Below are 15,997 nucleotides of genomic sequence, written 5' to 3' on the forward strand. Positions count from 1 at the left end.
AGGCTAAACAGTCAGGGCTACATTTTAAAAAATTTCTTCATGGGTTTTATAACAAAGACACTGAAAACTGATTATTAAAACCACTTAATAGAGGGTGCATACAACAGTAACTCTCTTACGTTTTGTGCTCCCTACAAAACACAAGTGTGTTTGATTACTTTTCCGATGTGCCATTTAATAGGAACTCAAACACACAGAAATTTTTCAAAATCCCACCGGCATTATTTTTGTCTGTTTTATTCCTCAAATGGAAGTTTCATTTAATGAATGGTCCTGTGGGAATTGTGATGAGCCTTTGGGGTGGCGGGGAGGCTGAACTTTAACAGCTGAGCTGCTCTGATGCTAAAGCAAAAGCTCTTTAACTGACCCAGGTCACCCCATGCCAGGGCTTTATTACTTGCTTCCTTCAACTGAAATCACACTGGAAAGTCAATACAAAATGATGGTCTATCCCAGTTACAACAGTTCATTATTATCACCTATAACCTTAAAATTAAATTATAGTAGAGAGTTAAAAAGGAAGTGGGAGAGACAGTACTATCAAAAGAGAGTATGGCTTCAAAAAATGGTTAAATCATAATGAAGAATGCTACCCTTCAGAAGGTTGAAAGACAGATTATGAAAACGAATGCAAAAGCTTCAACAATTATTCAGCATCTGTACAATAGCTGTTCTACAAAGAGAAAAAGAAGCTACCTGAGACTTTATTTTAATTATATTTAAATTCATTATCATTTTCTCTTTTATAATTTTACTAAACTTTATTTCAAAATTGAATAAACTATTATTTTTCCAAAACGATTTAGCTTAGAAATTATTTACAATCTTCTTTAAAGTGCGATAATTACAAATAGTACAATATACAGCATGCTTATTAATGAAGATTTAGAATTTGATAAAAATAAATAAGCTTATGTGGATACGTGTGTGTGAGTGTATACTCAAATAGTCACTTACTGTTCTATTATAGTAAGATGAAGCTTGTCTTATTCAAATAATGTGTTATTTAACCTCTCAATGATACAGATGCAATTTTCTTTGTAGGTAAATTCTATTAGACCCACTCATTTCAAAGATTTTTACAGTAAGTCTGTGGCTCTACAACTTTAAATTCCCCCAAAATAACAAAACTTGCTAAGAAATCTTAAAGCAGTGAAGGGGAGCAGAATATGCCACCCCAAAATATGCCTCTTTGGCATAAAAGTTTATTCTTGGTTTATTATTTTAAGAAACGGCAGACATAGGAAAAGCTCTGAATACCTAGAAGTTACCCTTTAGTAAGAGACATTTTACATTTGGGAAGAAAATATCCACCTGTAAGAGTGTCTCCCTCTCTGTACCAGGAAGGAAGAGGAGGGTGACTAAATCGCTAAAAATTTATCAACGGAGAAGGTGCCAACTTAGAACTGCATAACAACCATATCCTTGTTTACTGTGCTTTGCCTGATAATCTCCCATAACTGGCCTCCCTCCCTCCAAAATCTTTTGTCTTTAGCTAAAGATGGTCTTTGAGGTGACGGCTTGGGCCATTTAGGGGAGTTACTCATTTTTCCTGGGTATTGTCCATGTATATAGGACGTATACATGTTATTAAATTTGTTTGTTTTTATCCTGTTAATCTTTTTATTTATTACAGGGCGGTCTCAGCCACGAACTTAGAAGACCAGAGGAAAAACTATTTCTTCCCCTATAGCATGAAACACTGATTATCAAAGCCAAATATTAAAATTTCTCTAAAGCTGTATGGGCTTTTGAATTTCACATGGAGGACAGGAGAGGGGCTTTCCATGGAAAATAATTCTGAAAGAAAGGAAAGGAGGGAAGCATGGAAGAAGGAAGAGAATATAGGAGGAAGGAAGAAGTAAATGAAACAAGCAGTGATCTGACTCCTTCTAACCAAGTTCCAAGTTCAGAGATGTTAACAGGATGCAAGTCAAACAACCAGGGTTGAAAACAACCAGTTAAAGGACCTTATTCAGATTGTCAGGAAGCAATGCCTCTTCCTTCCTCCTTCCCACCCTTTCTCCTTGCTCTTCTCCCTTATCTACCCCTGACTCCCCTCCCTCTTTCTTGTCCTGCTCCTTCTACCTTTGAACTTCCACTTCATAGTGTGATGATATGAAGCTAAGGTAATCCACCCTTCCAAATCTGAGAAGGGAATTAATAGAGAGAAAATAGAGCTGAAAGTGGGATCCACGTTTTTCAGCTATTTTAATCCTGAATCAAGCTATACCTGAAGTTAACCCTGCTTAAGGCTATTGGTTGTATGAACCAAGAAATTCCTTAGATGCTTGAGCCAGTGTGGGTTGGGTTTTCCACTTGCAGCTAAATGAGTCCCAAGTGACACAACCCTGTTTCCCAGCCTTAACTTAAGGTGCTGAAACCAAAAATCTTATGCTGAAGAATGCTGATGAAACAGCCTGAACTCTAACAAGCTTTGGATCCTCCTATCACTCTGTCTCACTCTTTCACCTGCAGGTCTCTCCTCCTTGGATTGCTATATAATCAACACATGATTTCAACTTACAGTGGCAAATCATGTCTTCAAATTGTTACTGACAGTACCAATTCAGCAAGAATGAGTACTAACTCCATTTACACACAGCTCACATGGACTCTCTCTCCATCAAAGAAGCACAGATTCCCACAAAACTTATTACCCCATCAAGGAAAATTTTGCACTATGTGCTTTGAATCAGTTTGAAAGAGTTGATACTTCTCATTCCCTGTATAGACTGTATTTTGTAGAGGGAATATGTGAACAGACAAGATAGGGAAAATCTTCAGAATGACATTACATTTTTTTTCAAGGGCTGCTTTTTTTAATATTTCAAAAATAGTGATTTTTTTTCTTTTTCATAACATTAAAGTGTAAATAACAATTTACAGGAAATGACTATAAAAATGAAACTAATTTCTTCCCATTATTTTAGAAAAATAGATTTTTGTGCTATAGAGCCACATTCCAAAATGAATATTTATTAATTAATGTACATATCAATTTTCAAACAACACCTCCTGAGTGCACATTTTGTACCAAGCATGATTTCACTGAAATTCTCTATTTTCCTCAAATATTGCCTGGAATCTGCTTCTTTTTTGAATATACTTTAGAGATAATTATTTTTTCCATGTTATCAATTGTAATGCTATAGACATCACCTCAAATTGAATAAACTATTTCTCCAACATCACTGGAAAAATTTGGTCACCAATTACACATATGGATTTCTCCATTTATTTTGATCCCAATAAAACAAGAAGTGCTACAGTCATATAGTCATATGGCTACTTAGATAAATATTTCAATTTTCAATTAATAAAAATATATTTGAAGAAGTACTAGAACTATTAAAGAGGCTACCATGAGTTTAAAAATTTCTCAGCACAAATTAGTCTAAACAACCACAAAATCAAGTTTCCTAATCAGGAAAATAAAAAGAAAGTTACTAATTTTCTCCTGAATTCATTGAACATGTCCTTAATAAGAAAAGCAGATAGGCCACAAAGCCAGTGTTACACACACAGGCCTCTTACAAGATACTTTATCTAACTTTTGGGTTTGTAATTTTATATATTTTTCTCTTCACAAGCTCCCCCAAATTGTATAATTTTAAAACTCTAAACAACTTGCATTGGTTGTGCCTATTAGATAAGTGGTAAATTAATTATCTTCAGTTTTCCTAATCATGTTCTAAAAGCCATACATTATTTGAGATGTTTCTCTTAAAATATTATTCCAGCTAGTTTAACAATACTTATTCTAGATCTATATGAAAGTTTGCTTTTTTGTTAATATTTTTTTAAAAAACTTCTGCATTCAAATGGGAAGCAAAGTATTGCCTGATATTATCTTAGAAGATTCCTTCAATTTGGGGCCTCAACAAAGTAAAGTAGAAAGATGTTTGCAAGCTGACAATCTACTCAAACCAAATATTACACTCTGATATATAAAATACAAGGACATATATTTTGCTAGTGCTGTTTGAGCATTCCATCATTTCAGTTAACGTGTGAAGTGCTGGGAATGCATTATTCCTCACAGTAGGCCGTGGGAGGTCAACATTCGCCCCATTTACAGATGAGGAAATTGATACTACCATGCTAAAAAATTCAGCTTTAATGTATATTGCAACAAGTAGCAAATAGAATAGGTACTTGGTTATTTTAGAATTCACAAGCAGAAATTTCAAATGATTAGCGCAACATATATTACCTATCTTATATTAAACTTTAAAATCACAGTAAGATACAGGAGAAAGAAAATGTAAATAAACTATTTCATATTCCACACATTCCAGGGAGACTTTCAAATCCATAACAAAACATCTTTGTAGAAAATACTGAGGTGAATGTGATACGCATTCTCATGCACCCCCCCCCAACAAATGTATCTCTTTTACCAAAAGTAAAAACATTGAATTTGACTTTATTTTTTTTGTAATTATGTCTTTTTTGCAAATAAATAGTAATCAGAAAGCTATAAAACCATTATAATTGCACTGCCCCATGGCCTATACTCTGCACCTTATTATATCTATAACAGTATATCAAATTTCTGTAGAGTAATTTGATACATAAATGAGAACATTATTAAATAAAATGAGGTGTATATGAAGATCCAGAATAAAGTAATTGTGCAATCTAGATTTAACTTACAGAAGAAATGAATAGTAAATATGAATCACTAAAACATAATTAGAAGGTAAAATGAAATCTTGGAGAAATAACAAAATGTCACTCTGAACCAAACCAAGCCCAAAGGTAACTTGAAGAAACAAGCACAAATTCTCCCTCGTGCTTTAGGTGACTAGCATGATCCCTAGCATAAGAGGACAACCTTTTCATGGAAGCTTCTCTAAGGCAGGTGATAAGTGGCTATAATAGAAAACAGGCAAATCAAAATTAATTCTCACATACATTCATCCATCTTAGGAAAAATCAATCTGATGAAACTTGAGGCATTTGAGGAATCAGCCAATACTTCCAACGGCTTAAGAAAAAAATATACTTTTCTTCAAAAATCCATGAATCCAGGGCTTCCCTGGTGGCGCAGTGGTTGAGAATCCACCTGCCGATGCAGGGGACACGGGTTCGTGCCCCGGTCCGCGAAGATCCCACATGCCACGGAGCGGCTGGGCCCGTGAGCCATGGCCGCTTAGCCTGCGCATCCGGAGCCTGTGCTCCGCAACGGAAGAGGCCACAACAGTGAGAGGCCCGCGTACCGCAAAAAAAAAAAAAAAAAAAAAAAAAAAAAAAGAAAGGGTAAAAAAAAAAAATTCCATGAATCCAGAGAGGGAGGGGCAGCATGCCTGAATATAGTAGATATTTAACAAATATTTGTTGAAAGAATAAAAAAAAAAAGGAGGCAGGGTTGTTTTCCAAAATAGGCTTGGTGGCTGGCTATGTCCCATCACCCAAGGTAGGCAGGTGGGAGGCGGGTGGTAGTTGTCTCAGTTATCTTTTCCAACCATCAACTGGAGCAGGTTCTTCTGCTGCTCTCACCTGTGATCACTCATGATGTTACTATAATTACTTGGAAGCTTAATTGTATCTGGATGGTGTAAGATGGCCTCATTAGTATGTCTTGCCATTGGTGCTAGAGATCACTTGGGCCATTTACCTACAGCAGGGGTTCCCAGGCTTCTTCGCATGATGTTAACATTTCTCCAGGAGGTTAAGAGTGAAGGATACATGGTCTCTAGAGGATTTGGCTTGGAAGTTACACCATATTACTTCTGCCACAGCTATTGTTCAAAGCAAGTTGCAAGGCCAATCCAGATTCAAGGGGAAGGTAAACAGACATCTACTCTCAATCGGAAGACCTGCAATGGATTTGTGGTTATTCTGAGTTCATCAAGGGAGGTAAGAACGTAAATCGCAGATGGGAACAGACCACAGGGCTTTCTCTAGAAATGGTCCATTCTGCCAACAGATACACCAAGAATTAAGTATCAGATTTTGGCTGCCAGGCCCCTCTGTCATTGAAATAATGCACAGAAATTTGGATACAAGGTGAAGAAATGAATTTGTTATTTGACTTTTTTCTGACCCTGTCCCAAAGGGAGGAGGTATCTGGGGCTAAAGCCTGAAGCACTCATTAAGTATTGCAACAGCAGCCTGCACACAGAGGCAAGTGGAATGTAGAGCACAATTAGACACATGCAAAAGTTTTAATGATAAACAGAGTGATCTCCAAGTTCCATCCAGTCCTAACATTTCACAGAATTTTCTGATTCTTCTATACTAGGAAAAGCACTAAAGGGAACAATTATTTATTAATTACCTAGATGTACAAGCCAGTTTATAATGGCTTGCAAGTCCCTTTTGCAGATGGGAATTGGGAATTGAGTAAATCACCCAAAATCACACAGTCTTGTTTAGCAAAAAATAATAATAATTATTATTATTATATACTTATATTCCAGACTCAGGACCAAACATTCCCTTCTCAATGTAAACAGCTAGAGAATCCCCTAATGGATAACCATAAAGTCTTTCAAACACCTCCAGATATGAAACATGGCAATTCATAGAGTACAATAAAGGGAAAAGAAATTGAGTATAAGATGCATATTCAGAAGATAGCCAGCATCCTTGAAAGAGGTTAAAAACACATTTATATAATAATAAACAAAAAACAGCTTTAAGAGATAGGAGAAAAGGGAAATCTACATATAGCTAATATAGCAACTTCTTTAGAATCAGAAATATTTGTATTTCAATTCTAGCCCTATTGTCTGTTAGTCATATAATCACGGACAAGGAAACTGTCCTCAGCCTCAAACTTGCTCCTCTATAAATGTATACAATCATGCCTAAGCTGAAGGTTATTTCATGGGTTAGAAGAAAGTAAAAACCAACAGTGTACGCAAAGGACATTCTCAGAAAGTGATGATGACGATGATGATCCTGTTCACCATCATCATCGTCATCTAATCATATATTATGCAAGATACATTAGCATCTTTCAGTGCTTTCCACATAGTACATGGAGGAAAACTCATGTGCTTTCCTCAATAGAGAGGATCTTAGAATTTTAGTCATCCTCAGGCTCTATTTTACAAAAACAGCTAATAATCTTACCACTCTGTCAATAAATTTCCAATCAGTCCGTTAAAAAGGAAAACAGACCCACTGAAAAAAAATGTTAGCTATATGAGAACAAAGAAAAAAATGTTTTTAATCATACACAGAAGATAAAGGGAAGGAAAAGAAGTTGGGAAAAATTTAATATCAGTATAAGCTGCCTTAAACATGTCATGGGCTGGTCCCCAAGGGCTTTCTGCAATCACCAACATATACAATGAAGACATGAAGTCATTAAGAAAAGGTTAACTATATTCAGAATTAGTGTGTTAATTTTAATAACTATCAGCATTTCCATTAAAAGTAAACATCTAAAAAAAGCATTTCTAAATATGATGCCTCAAAAGAATAACATTCAAGACCATGGAGAATGGTCAAGAAGGAGAAGACTCATTCTACAAGGATATCAGATAAAGGGAGCTTGACTATTTCCTTTTGTATTCAAATAATTTTCCCTTTGTTGGAAATTAGGAGGTGACCTCATATGAAGGCTGGGGAAACTACTAGGAGCCTAAACATGGACTTTATTCAATAATGGAGGAGGTAACACAAATTAAGTTAGTAAATATACTAGAAATCAACATCATCTAGGTTTAAGGGTAAGTTAAGAGGCAGAGATATGGGAATACCATCAAGACTGACTCGGGCCTAGGGCTACCTCACTAAAAGAATATGTGTTCCTCACTCGAGATTTCAGCTTCCCAGAGTGGTATCTATGCCATTTGGGCTTCTGTGTCTCAAAGGAGAAATGGCTAGCAGAGTATCAAAGCATGAATTAAATAATGAAGAAATATTTGGTAAATGGATCAAAGAATGGGCCTTGAATCATTCTTGTCTAAATCAGAGAGCCAACCCATAAAGTTAGGGCGAGGTGAAAATCCACCTTGTCTTACTCCATTCCATTGTTTCTCGTATATATTATGAACACCAACACTGAAATTTATGTTACTTGTCTCAATATTTAGTGGAGAAGATTTAATTAATTTGAGCACTAGGAGCAAATCATGTGACGTGAATGTTGAAAGTGTGGTCTCAGGCATCTTTACTAGTGCCTAGACTCAGAATGGCAAATACTTTAAATCTTGTGACAAAAACTTGAATTGACAAGTCGTAGCATCTTAGAGATACATGTTCAAGACTTGTCCAGGCTCAAAAGGGAAGGCGTCATTGATCAAACAGTAATATCTGACAGGAGTGCTAGATGGAGGATTACTGCATGTACCTGGCTTTCTCCAGTGTCAAGAGTAAGGAAACAATGGCCCGGCTCAACTCTACGCTAGGTAGACCCACAGGGCTTTTTGGTGCTGGTAACGTAATTCAGTAAGAAGCAAGAAAACAGATTGGAGCCTATCTCAAAGAGGGTAATGATGAAGATTTATGATAGCTAAAATTTACTGAGTGTAAAAGGTAAAAGGCTTGAAATCATGACACATAGAAAACTGTCCCAAACCTGTTTAGGTCAAGTTATGTTTAATCATAAGCAGAGCAATTGTCGGTTAGGGATCTTGAGTAACTGAGTTTAAATATTTGAGGTACTGTTACTGGGAATTAGACTTATTGTGTGTCTCTCCTCCCATATTAAAATTAATCAGAAGCCACAGGATACCAGATTTTGGGCTCAATCCCAAAAAGGAATTTTATGATAAGACTATACAAATTGGAATAATCTACTTTATATGGAGTAATTTTTGGAATCACTGAAGGTATCCAAGCTGAGTCAAGATGACCACATGGCAGGAATGCTTTCCAAAAAATTTAAGATTGAATGGATGTCAGAATAACTCAGAAGTTTCATAATGCCAAACTCATCAGGGGTTAAAATGAATTTAAATTTGAATGTCTTGGGTAAGTCAGGCACTCTCCAGTATAACAGAGATCCTAGAGCCTACAATTTCTTAAAGCCAGCCAGATTTCCTGCTTTACATCTTCTGCTTGATCTCTGAGCACACTGGACTGCACGACCCCTGGTTTGGATGACCTTTAGCATTCCCTGGAATCCTGAGCATCTATGGCCCCAAGAATAGGCTTTGAAGTCATTCAATTACCACTTCTTTTAGTTTTCTCCTTTACCCTCATGATAGCTAGTGATGAGATGATAATGATGATGGTGAAGATGATGATGACTACAGCTAAGTGTCTTTTATTATTAGCTTCATTTAGAAGTGAGGACACTAAGACTCAGACAGGTTATAAGACTCGCTCAAGGTTATACCGGTCTGAGACACAGGTATATGAAATCCCAAAGTTCATGCTTCTAACCACTGTGCAATACCATTGTCCACAAAACACAGTTACGGTTTCCTGATTTCCTCTGTCTTCCCTACTACAAAGCATAAAATATCAAAATAGAATTTTAAAATATCAGTTATTTACAAGCTATACACTTGTTTATATCTTTCATGTTACTAAGAAAATAAGTTTCTTGAGGTCAGCATCCAATGTCTAGTTACATGTTGACAAAGTGCCTGACATTTGAAGAGTCAATACAAGGCGAATGTCCTACACAATTACCATAAATAACCCCCAATTTTCAATTTAAAGGTAGGCATATTTCTGTTAAGTGAGGCATTTCAAATTAAAATATATGTGAATACTAGTGATATATTAGTGATTATTAGTGATATAATGATAACTCTATCCATGTAGAATAAAGCATATGTCCTGAGTACTCAATTCAGTGTTCAATGTTTCCCTATAAAGTATATGCATTTTAACGCTGCTATACAAATGCTTTAGCACTAATAAGACAAGTGCACATAAATCACTTGGTAACCTAACTTTTACACCATGGGAAAAAATAACAAAAAGAGCTAATTATTGAGAAAATACCACAGCCTTTACTTCCAAAGAAGGTAAAAGAAAGTTAGTTTTCATGGTTACAGAGTTGATATGTTTCCACTAGTAAATCACTTTAATGCAAACATAACTTTGGAAGTGATACCACTAAGATTCATGATTACTTCAAGACAGGACATGAGAAGTCAACATGGGTGACAGAATCTGGAGAGCAACTAATATATGTCCTTTAGGTCTCTTTAGCAACTCCTTAAAAGAGCTACAAAGGGCAAAGTGAAAATACAGTAATGTAAACAGTACTGTTTTGGCTTCTAACTCTTGATTAAGTGTACTAGTTCTAATTAAGTATCTATTGAACTAATTGGCATTTTCTTTTGTTCTTTTTCTAAGAATTCAGAAACACTCTCAGAGCTGGTGAAAGGATCCTACAATTTTATTCCTGTATCTTGTTACTTTTCTGGAGAGTTTTTTTTGTTACAAAATCTAAAATAGATTCAACATTCAGTGGTAATTCTTAATTGTTCTTCATAAGGATTATAATAACACCGATTTCAAAATATTTCACTGGAAGCTTTTTAAAAAGCAATAAATTACATATATGCTCCTACAAAGAAAAGAAGAAAAGCATGAGGTTTACAATTAGATTTTATTAAAAGATATATTTTCTAAGAGCACTTAAATTGGTCAATTGGCATTTTCCTCCCAATGTGACCAAGTTTGTAACTTAATAAACATAGGCTATCAAAGCCAATTTCCGAGAAACCTTACGGATGTAGTTTGTAGTTTAAATAAAAAACCCTTTTCATGTGACTTACTTGTTATCAGTAAAGTGACAGAGCATTTATATAACCATGTAATTCCTTTGTAATTTTCTATCACTTGTTAACCATCTTCATAATTAGTATTAAATTATGTCATAGATCAGTAAAAAGCATTCTGTCAGAATAGAATCTATCAGAACACTAAGATGAAAAAGCTTAAAAAACAGCACTATATCTGAATTAAATTCTTTATTTTTTCTAGCTCTTGTTATACTTACATAAAACAGGAGTTTTCATAATAACATATAATTTATGTTGATAGAGCATAATAAAAATGGTACACCTCTAACCAGAATAGCTTCAATACTTATAAACATAATACTTCTTAATTTCACCATGAACACACCATGTAATGCACAAATTATACCGCCTTAGATTTTAAATAGTCCTCAATGATTGAAGGATGCCACAGGAATAAAAATGTGGGCTGTAGAAATATAATAAGTAGTCTCACTCTCAAGGTTTATTGAACAAGGCAGAGCTATGCACATGTGTGTCAGTGGAATGATTTAGCAAAATTACCAGTTAGTCATGTATCCTACAGGGTCACAAACACATCTATTAAAAGGCCTGAATTTATATCTTTACTCTTCAATGAAACATAAAACTCAGAACCATTTATACTATACACAAAACTCTGAAAGTAATGCCAGTATATTACATTTCTGAGTAAACAGAAAATAAAATTCACTGGAATGAGTCAGTAGATTAGCCAGTTAAGCCATCAGAAACTTTCAAGTAGCTTTCTTCTTCCAACCTTAAAATTGGCAAAAATACTTAGCAATCTTATTTATAGTAAATTGTCCTTAAAATAACTGGATATGATATAGAACTATGTTATGATATAGATATAAATATATCTCTATATATAGATATAGATATATAGATATAGTTATGATATAGATATATCATAACTAAGTTATGATATAGAACTATGATGTAGTAGCTTTATGTAGAGGCAGGAACACTGTTAGAAATCTGCAGGCATTTCATCCCAACCACATATCAACACAGCAATGGTATCAGCAGAAAGCAAGATCCTAATTTCACCAGCTAGAAAACTCAGCAAAACTAAGAAGTCTAAAGTGCTTCAAGAAGCAAGAGGAAACAGAACACTGGTTTAAATGCACAAAAGGGAACTTATGCTCATTCATGAAAAGATAAAAGGCAGTTATAACATATGATGGTCATTTAAACACCAGTGCCATAATCAGACACTGCTTTAATACCAGGAATACACTGAATGACAGACAAGATAAAAATACTGGAAGAGGGGATAAGGGTGGGGCAATCTTGCCTCAAGTGACCACAGCTCTTGCTACATACTCTTATGGAAAAGGAAAGAAAATCACCTCTGGCTGGTATCAATCAGAGATATATTTGATGAACCCCTCCCAAAACACATAAGCACAAGAATCTCATTTCAAAACTCAGGTGTGTGTGTATGTATGTATGTGTGTGTGTTCATATATACATCACATGTTTGAGGGAGGAAAAGAGGTATGCGAAGCACAGAAGACTGGTGTTGCTCAAGGTCATTCTCCTCTTGAAAAGAGAAAGTGAAAAAATGACAAAAAGGAATGGTCTCGAGGATAGGAGCTAAATGACAACTCCTTTCCGCCTGCCTATATGCTCACATCTGTTTCCATGGGTATCCTAGCTTTCCTATTGTTCTGCCCCTCTTGTTAGTGACCATAAGAGAGCTGACAAGGAAGGAAGGTTTTTCTAGGAAATTTTCTATCAATACCTGATAGTCTTGACCTATTAGTGAGTCAAGCCAGCTCTAAGTACAACGCTGACCAAGGGCAGTGGACTCAGATCCTCAAACTGGTTTGCACCTCTCTCTCTCTCCAGACAAGAGAGAAGAGAAGGGAGGCAGAAAGCTCCATTTTTTAAGGAACTTCTACACATGAAACTCTATGCTAGGGGGACTGTCTGTTTTTGACATTTCACCTACCTCCAGTCTGCACCAGTGAATGGCATTTTTAAACATGAATCACACCACAATCTATGTTTAGGCATCTGATCACTCAACATCCAGTTAATACATTTGTTTCAACCTTCCCAGAGGATGAGGGCACAAGGACAAGACTTAACCTGCAAAGGACTGAATCCTTAATGAGAAAAGGCCAGGGTGAAATGAAATGAGGGACATGGAGAAAACACAAAATTTTCCCAAGTACTAATATTTTCCACCAGTATCCCATCCTTCTTGGGCACCCTCTGAACAGGGATGGCTTATTTGCTAACAAATATTATGAGTATGCTATAGTTTCTGTTGTAATAATATTCTGAAGAAATCTGGGGGACAAAAAGGTATCTCTGTCAGATTTTTAGTATACACAAATCAATTTTCTGACTATGATTTTCTGAGCGATAGGAGAAATACAAATAAATTCACTAAAAGAGAAAAAGGAAAAGATGAAAGAAAAGAAAAATCCTCACCTAATTCCTCCCAAATTCAGTTATTTTTAGTCTTTATGTATGCAGGCAGTACCCTTTTCTTTCTGAGTCTTCAGAAAGTAGAGGGGGGACCTGCTTTTCTGTTAAAGTCGAGTTATACTCCCTATCCTTTCTTGGCTCTCCCTAGAGCTCAAAGTTACACAGCAAATCTGTCTAAAGAGTGGCCTTCAACTCCTTCGTGTTTATTGGAGTTGGGGTGCGGGTAGGTAGCAGTCTTTCCAGTGGTATTTCAACTGGAGGTAAAACAGGAGTAGAAATGACCTGATTAAATCCAGGAGAGCAAGAGGGGAGAGAAGAGAGGAACAAATGGAGGCCTAGGAAAAGCACACTTCGTTTCAGGTTTTGAATCCTGAGAAATCATGCAGTATCTGAATATCAAGGCATTTTTGCAGCCAGCCAGCTTTCCTTCTATGTACTTGAATATTCATTTACCAAGAAGGGAGAGGGGGCTGCAGGCGCAGGAAATCGGGCAGGACCTCACTGCCCACCCCCACCCCCCTACGTGTGTCTCTCCACTTCCTCCGTCTCAAATCCAGGCAGCCACCTCTGCCATGATGCGCCCGCTGTCTGCCAGGGGGCCTGCTGAGCTCTCCCGCCCGGCCCCAAGAAAGTGTCAACGCGGGCCTGGCAGCTGCAGCGGCGGAGCCCAGCCCCCAAGCCCGCTGCAAACACGGCCTTGTAGCACCACCAGCCTGCGAGGGCTGCAGCAGCAGCCGAGCCCAATCTCCAGAGTAGTCGGGGACATCAAGGCGCAGGGACAGCGACAGCAGCTAGCTAGCGACCGGCTTGTAGTCTGCAAATACCATCATACGGATATCTATTTTAAAAATGCAGCGGGCGGAGGAAAAGCAGGCAGCGCCCCTCCACTTTCCAAGCGGCTTCAGCAAAGAGAAACCCCCGGAGCAGTCCCAGTCACTGCTTCCAGGAGCAGGGCACCGTGCGCTCGGCTGAGCCAAACCCTCGGTTGAGTGCAGCGAGCCGGCAGCTCCCAAAGGCGGGAGACAAACGAGCATTCCCTAGCTGAATTATTCAGACCGCCTTCACTGTCTAATAAAACATTGATGAGACTACTTTGGAAGTGCTTTATTTTCTTAATCCTAATGCCCTCGAGAAGGGAGAGAAATTTTCTGTAGGGGACGCAGAGGTGATGGGATAGGAAATGAGAGAAATAAGGTGCGAGGGTAAGGGGCTTTGGAAGTTCACTAAATTTGTTCTGCCTCAGCCGGCTGTGGGAATCTCCATTTTTAACATATCAGACCCAATATGTTAATTAGGCAGTCGCAAATCCACCCTACTCCTTGTAAATCAAGGCACTGGCAAGAATTTTCAAAATACCCATTATACAGAGACAAACCAAAAAAAAAAAAACTAGAACAAAATAAAAACAAACCACGCGCGTACAAGCCCCTCTCCACAAGCGAGACAATGCAGCTGGGGACTGAGGTTGTGGTTTTAGCAGCGCTCCTCTAGATATGGATCTATTTTGCTACATAAAAGCAACCCTGGCAGTTAAACACCGTATCTCAACACATACACCCGTGGCAATGAATTCCCTTCCACTCAAAGCAAGTTCCAAGAAAACTCTATTTCGAATTAAAGTCTCCAGATGCATAATTTACAACTACTAAAGGATCTGGCAAGCTCGTCGACAATCAGGAAAACAACCTGGCACCAGAGGAAGAGAAGGGTCAAAGTGATCCCTGCCTGAAACGATGGGTGGAAACCAAACACCCTCTCACACTCCACAATCTGGGAAGGGTTGGATACCAAATGGTCCGTGGCAACCATAGCCTGAAGAAAACACGGGACTTTAATCTCTGGCATCTTCAGACAGGTTCAACGCGCCTAGCTTCCAAAAACATCACTTAGGGTGGAGTGTATCCATATTTTCTTAGCTTTCACTACTAGATTAAATACTCAGGTATAGATTTATATTCTACCTACTAGAAATTATATTACATCACAGAGCGCCCTTGAATACCCAGCCCTTCTTAATGATTTTCAAAACATTAATAAGTAAAGTAGCCTGCAATGCAGATAAGACACTAGAAATAAGATCAGAGGGAAACTGGGTGAGGCGGGAAGTCGTTTGCTTGTTACCTGGTGCCTCTAGAGGAAAGACGGGCGTAGGAAGACTTTCTGCCCGCAGATACAATCCCGGCAAGGTGTTTCCAGGTGGCTTTCACAGTCGTACGCGGGTCTCGCTCGTCACTTCGCTGCCCTTTGCCATAGCTCAGCACCCGCATCCTAGGGAGTCCGAGAGGCGGCTCCTGCCACTGCCGCCGTTGCCCGCAGGTCGCGCTGGGCGGGGGATCCGCGGCGATCGCCCCATGAAACCCGCGTTTCTGCACCCAGGGATCGGGCAGAGGTAGGGCGGCCGCGCACGCACACACAGAAACACACTCAAACACACACTCGCAGACAGGCGCGCGCGCGCTCGCATTCACACTTGCACACACACACACACACACAGTACAGCACGGGGAAGGAAAAGCAAGGAGGTGACTGGTCCTTCTCACGATCGGCTTCGATGCCCACAGGACCACGGGCAGCAAAGAGAGTGGTCTAGCATAGCGGTTCTATCACGTTTCCTTCAAGTTCTCCTCCAACCCAAATCCACGTAATTCAAGAGCTGGTGACATTTTGGTGGGGAGGCAAGAGCCAGGAACCAGCAAGGAAGAGTCGAAGAGTCGGGGATTTTGTTAAGCAGTTTGAAAGGCAATTCTTTTTACCTTGATTGTGCAGAAACCAGCTCGACAGGCTGAACTTTTGGCTTCAAATTATGTCGACCGAAACGTAAATATCCTTCGGGCCAAGACAGGAAGTTC

General features: G+C 38.2%; 1 protein-coding gene across 1 annotated transcript in view; it reads right to left on the reverse strand.

Moving 5' to 3' along the window:
- LRFN5 (leucine rich repeat and fibronectin type III domain containing 5) overlaps nucleotides 1-15,417 on the reverse strand; it is a 263,104-nt gene extending 247,687 nt beyond the window's left edge. Inside the window, exon 1 of the mRNA XM_065872092.1 lies at nucleotides 15,270-15,417. The gene's annotated coding sequence lies outside the window, so the exon portion shown is untranslated. The remainder of the gene's footprint in view (nucleotides 1-15,269) is intronic.
- Between the last annotated feature and the right edge of the window lie 580 nt (nucleotides 15,418-15,997).

This window comes from Phocoena phocoena, chromosome 2 (assembly GCF_963924675.1).
Source record: "Phocoena phocoena chromosome 2, mPhoPho1.1, whole genome shotgun sequence".
Classification (NCBI taxonomy): domain Eukaryota; kingdom Metazoa; phylum Chordata; class Mammalia; order Artiodactyla; family Phocoenidae; genus Phocoena; species Phocoena phocoena.